Below are 5,955 nucleotides of genomic sequence, written 5' to 3' on the forward strand. Positions count from 1 at the left end.
TCTCTCAGCCCTGTGTCCCTGCTCTGTGGGCATGTTCCCCCGGGCAAAACAGGAGTGGGCCCTTTCCTGGGACCAGGGGCTCTGGGTCCCTGCCCTGGGAGCAGGGCTCAGCAGGGATGCCACTCTCTTGGAGCTGGGGAGGCAGGAACAGGCACCAAGGAACACTTCTGCTGTTCTAACAAGGAGCGATAGATTAAAAAGCTAGTTAAAAATTCATCCAGGAGAGGCAGAGTTTCCCAAGCATATCAGAGTTAATATTTATAAAGGGGATTGTTGCTCAGGCTCAATTATCCTAAAAGCTTGGTACAATTGATGCATTGGAGAAACCACGAACGCAGGCAAGTCAAGGGAAAACCATTCCCTGTGACTGCTAACAAAATGCAATCAGATCTGCAGCATGTGGAGCCAATTGATTTTCAACAAGTCATACAATGTAAACAAATGATTGATTCTCAGCGCTTTCATTTCTGAGCAAGCAGCCAGACACCTCTCCAGCTCCCGGCACAGGTGAGGCTGGAGGTAAACACGGTTGCAGCGGGGCGGCCACAGCCCTTTCATCAGCCAGAGAACAGCAGGAGCTTTGATTTTTGTTCCCCTAGCCCCTTAAGCAGACACTAAATAATGAACAGTTCCTCGTGTAAGCAGCCCCCGATCACGTGAAATCCTTCTGCTGCCAGTGGTCACGTCAGACCACATTCTGCCTTCAGTGGGAGTAGGGAGTTTTCTATTTCTTTTGCATTTTGCCTTCTCTGATGTTTGCAGCTTTGTTCTGATTTACTCGAGACAGATGAGACAGAAATATCTCCAAGAGCTTTCTCTCTCCTTTTTCAGCAGCTGCAGCAGCGCGCTGGTGTGTGTCTACGCCGGCCGTTCAGCGGCTGCTGAAATTGCTCCCCGCTCCCTGTGAAACCAATAAGCCGTACAGCACTGCATCGGACCGTGTCCCTGGGTATGTCAAATTAAACCAGCGCCGGCAGGCTGCCCATAACAGCACCTGTCCCTGGGCAGGGGTGAGCACCCGGGAGCTGGAGCTGCCAGTGCAGCACCCACCCCCACCAGTGGAGCCGCAGGGCACCGGATTGACGACCACCGGCGTATCTCCCTTTCCCCCTCATTAACGCCCCTGGTCACGCCCTCCAGCTGTTTTGGGGCCACGGAGGCACTGCTCTGGGGCAGTGGGTGCTCCCTCACCGCCCCGAGCCTCGCTGGGGTGCTGTTCGCATTACCGGTCTGAGGAGACGAGTCACGTTTCCATGAACTGTGGTAATTATTGCAGCAAGAGCTTTAAAACTGCGTTTCCAGAGCTCCACCACCCGCCTGTTTCTGCCCTGTGTGCAGAGCGATGAGTTGTCGGGCACTTCTGCAGCACAGGGTCCTGACGGTCCCCGGCCAGGGAGAGCCACTGCCCCATGTCCCAGAGCCCCAGGGGACAAGGGCCTGGATCTCTGTTCTCCCAAAGCTGCCAATCACCTTATGCCAGCAGTGGAAAGCTGCCCTCGGGCCGGGGGGTCCCCAGGCGGTCCCTTCCCTGCAGAGCGGGGTCAGCACGGGGATGTCCGGCTCGGGCTGCAGCTGCCACGGACCCGACTCCTTCCCGAGGACAGCCTCCTCTTTGCAGAGCCCTCGAGGGTTAGGTACTCTGGACCCCGCACTGGGGGTTCCCTCGGGCCTCCCCGCCTGCCCACCCGGTGCGTGTGGTGGGAGACAGGCTGTGCAGGGGGCGGGTGATGCCCGCGGTTTGCCGGGGGCTGCCAGGCACGGTGCCCGCTCCCTGCGCCAGGGCTTGGCACCATTCCCCGCAAGTGGGCACAAATTCTTCCTAAAACACAGAGGAGGCTTGCGTGGGTGCTGACAGATTCCTGCACAGGGACGGACGCCATCAGGGCCAAGAGCGTTTCTCTTTAAAATTAAAATGGTCTTTTTAAAGCAGATTAAAACTCGTTGTGAAAGCAACCATGAACATCTGTGATCTCCCCACAAAGACCTTCCTGGCTCTTTCAGAATTTGCCCTCTTCTCACTAGTATCAGCGTAATTCTGCCTCTTTATTTCAAACTTGCAAGATATTTATATTTCAAGTAATTTTTACAGAGTTCTAATGTGCATCACAAGCTGTTTTTTCTACTTATGTATTAATTGTGTGTGTGCGTCCAGTGCTAAGCCTGATTGCCATGTAATTTGTACAACGTAATTAACCATGTAAAAACCACATTACATTGTGTTTGGAAGAGTTACATCCAGTTAATCTAATTGACTAATAACATGTTTTCATTTAGCAGCACGTACTGTATTTCCAGTGATTGAATTAATGTCATGTTAACGGCTGCTTTTTGCAACAACATTTGGCATAAATTGCATTAAAAATTGATGTTGGTACAAATGTATTTTGAATACAGCTCAGCATGTGGCCTGGGAAAACACTCCTGTTGTTTATTAAATCGGCTCCGCTTGTGAGAGTGCTCCGAGGCACAGCACTGCTGCCCTGCCCATGCACTGAGACCCACGAGACCACTGTCACCCTGTCCTGCTCTGGATCTGAGCCACCCCAACTCCGGTACAGACTCCTCTCGCTCCCCTGGGCTGGCAGTGCCTGGAGTTACAGTCGGGCTCCTGGGACACGTTTTAGAAGGAATCTCCGTTCATCAGGCTGTGGTGGGAAAGCTCTGGGCATCTGCTGGTAGAGGCAGATGCAGAGGCAGCACCAGCCATGCCCCTTGGTGAGCCCTGCCACACTATGCCTGGCCAGCCTGCTGGCCTCTCCCACGGAAGCCACGAGGATAGGACGGACACATGCTCCGCTCTTCCCTCCTGTCCATGTCTGCAGATTGTCCCCAGGGAGGTGGATCAATGTGCCTGTATCAATGTGCCTGTAGCCAGGAGAGTCCTGCTTGCTTTGACCTGCAGTGGGAAAAGAACGGTGTTGCCTAAAATCTTAAGGTATCACCAGAACCGCAGTGCCTCGGCCCCTCTCCACAGCTCTCCCTCTCTGGAAGAGCCAGGAGAATAGGCAAGGCCCATGGAGCACAGACAGGCTGGTGGTATCCAAGTCTGCAACCATAAGTACAATGAAGGAGCCTGAGTCTCTCCCTGTTTCTCCTTGGGGGACTAAAAATCCTGATTTTTTTATTCTATACCCAGCAGTGCATCCTGTTTCTGCCGGGAAGGAAGGGTTTGGTTTAAGATACCTGTGAAAGCAAAGGAGAAAAAGGACAGGAAAATTGTTGGTTTTCGTGGTACTTGTCTGGGAGCCAGGAAAGCAGAAAAATAAGGCACAGATACATTTGTGCTGATGGCAACCTGATGCCTTGTCTCCTCATACACATTTTTCATGCCACTGCAAAAACGCTTTCTCCCCACCTGTGTAAGCACCACTCCTGCAAAAGACACCACAAGTGGTCTGTGAGCCGGGGGTTTTCACAGCTCTGCAGGAGAGAAAGTTTCCCTTCCTTGGTTTGCCATTTTCTTTGCAAGTTATACAGGCTCCATTCTCTATCTCTCATACAGTCACTGCTGATTAGTTCCACATGTGAACATACCTGTGCACAGCCTGGACCATGGAGAGGGGCATCCCGGAGCTCCATTCCTGCTGCTGACGTGGCCAGCTGTAACCCCATGGCATCCACAGTCCGTGTGGGAGCAGCAAGGAGCCCCAGTTGCTTGTGCCCTCCAGCACTGCCCACCTGCATGTGCCACCCCCAGCGTGGTCTGTGCACCATGAGGGAAGGAGCTTCCTGTAGATCCTGTTGGAATGGGAGACGTGGTGAAGAAGGCAAGCTGAGCTGGACAGCACAGTGCAGCAGGGAACAGCTTTTGCCTTCATGCATGAGGCAGGTGTGGGCTGACCTCACCAGCCAGCGATGCTGCTCCCAGCAGCCCTCAGCACATGGCAACCTGCGCTGATCCCTGCGGGTTTCAAAGGCAAATCGTGGACTCAAGCTCCACCAGAGAATCAGCATAAAGAGGACTGACAGCCCCAACTCACAGGAGTGTACCTCGTCAGTCCCCAGTGTGTCATTGCATCCCACCCGAGATATCTGTGAACCAAAAGTGCACCTGGAAAGAAGCTTAAATCACAGAACCACAGAGCAATTAAGTCATTTTCATACAGAGCTATTAGTGCTGATTCTCACACTCTTTACATAGGAGTAGCACATAACAATAATTTCCAATTAAATTATGTTTCTCCAAGGTGCATTAACCACTTCTATCCATCCAATGAATTGGACCCATCTCTGCTGCATGGAGCAGTTACACCACTCCAGAGGGAGAGCAGACAGTTAACAACACCCCCTGCTGTGGCGCTAGTGCAGGAATACTGCTGTAAAACCCATGGGCACACTCACTGCAAACTGTCCACCCAAACAGCTCAGTGGCTCTCTGCTCCCATGCTGTCCTGCACTCTGCTCGCTCCTCAGTGTGACGTGGGAACATGCCAGTGCTCGGGCTCCACACTGGCACTCAGGTCTCACAGCTGTCTTCTCCCAGGACACGGCGTCTGGTGGTTCTGTCAAAGGCAGCAGCTTTGGGGAGGAAATTGCAGAGGGCCCAATTTGTGCTGGAAGAGCTGACCCGCTGCCTCCACCCAGGGATGAGGGTTTATTTACTTGAGAGGGACGAATGCTTCCATGCAAATTCTTTGGGCACTCAATTCTTCAGACTCATCTTGGTGAGAAATGAAGGGAGATTCCTCCTATGAAGCAGAGAGAGCATCTGTGCATCAGGGCAGCAGCAGAGCACCAGCATGTATCTGAAATACAGCGAATGGGACACCACAGTGTGTGCGTGGTGACCCCAGAGTGTCTGCAGAGAGTGCACATTCACGGGAGCAGCTGCACCTGGGATGGAGCCTGAAGGCACCTTCCCACCAAATAGGTAAGCAGAGATCTTAAAAAACAGTTGCCTTCTGACCCTGGGGTAAATCTGACCCTTGTAAATCAGGTCAGTACAGTTCCACGAGCCCTGCCACTTCATCCTGATTGCAGCTCCTCTGTGGGAGTGACCACCTCGACACCTCTTGCGGATTGAAGTAAATTCCCCTGTGGCAGAAGGCAGTGCAAACACAGGAACAGGCAGGTGTACCCAGAGCAATTGCCTACACCCACGTGGACCCCAGGCAGCTGCATTAGGGAATAGTGAGACTGGGTGGGCAGCAGAATGTCATCAGGGTCCCTAAACCAGGAACACATTGGAATGAGCAGGGATGAGACAGAGACAACGCATGTGGGAGAGGGAGAGGTCTTTTCCAGGGTCTGACGAGCCTCTGAGCTGTGCTGGAGGGGAGGTGCTGGGATGGCAGGGGCACATGTGTGTGTGCACTCCCATGTGCCTGTGCCCATGCTGCAGGGAAGGGAGCGTTCTCACCCATTGTGTCCACAGGCACAGCTGACATACCCTCAGGAGCACACAGTTATCAAAATGTTATAAATTGCTGCCTTTTAAATAGTGTGGTAATTTGCTAGTCCATTACAGGAGGAGTTGTAGTATACAAGGAGCACGCTATGAAAAATTAAGCCTTCTGCGTCACTGCTGACCTCCACAGCTGAGGTGCTCTCAGAACCGCTCCATTATGTCAGCCTGCCCTGAGCAATTAGCCACCCCTCAGCACTCAGCTGCGTGTCGCTGTGCCTCGGAGGACAACACGCGCCTGGCAGTTCCTTTCCTGGAATCATTCACTGCGGAGGTTCCACTCACAACTCCACCGGCCCAATGGTCACCACGAGATGGTCCCAGCAAGGGACCCAGCCACCCCTCCTGCTGCAATCAGTGCGCTTGTGTAGCCATCACTGTGAGCTGTGCCACCTAATTTTAGAGCAGCAGTTTCACTCTTTGAATTCCTCAGACTTGGAAACAATCTGTTCTTGTGAGAAGCAGTGTTTCCAGTGGAAGGGCTGCTGCCCAGCATGCTCCATGCAGGAGGCAGCTCTGATGCTTCCCAGCAGGATGTGTTCCTGTGGAGC

General features: G+C 53.0%; 1 long non-coding RNA gene across 2 annotated transcripts; it reads right to left on the minus strand.

Moving 5' to 3' along the window:
* Window positions 1-2,616: 2,616 nt before the first annotated feature.
* Window positions 2,617-5,659, minus strand: LOC114061451. 2 transcript variants are annotated; one of them, XR_003572123.1, is made up of 5 exons: window positions 5,530-5,659; window positions 4,603-4,745; window positions 4,342-4,502; window positions 3,535-3,738; window positions 2,617-3,372 (listed from the first exon to the last, which is right to left on the minus strand). It is a non-coding gene; the product is annotated as an uncharacterized LOC114061451 (long non-coding RNA). The 2 variants fall into 2 exon arrangements; XR_003572122.1 differs by lacking the exon at window positions 4,342-4,502 and having other exon boundaries at window positions 5,530-5,645.
* Between the last annotated feature and the right edge of the window lie 296 nt (window positions 5,660-5,955).

Source organism: Empidonax traillii, unplaced genomic scaffold, assembly GCF_003031625.1.
Source record: "Empidonax traillii isolate 1590-97213 ecotype Southwest subspecies unplaced genomic scaffold, ASM303162v1 scaffold335:size599443, whole genome shotgun sequence".
Lineage (NCBI taxonomy): Eukaryota > Metazoa > Chordata > Aves > Passeriformes > Tyrannidae > Empidonax > Empidonax traillii.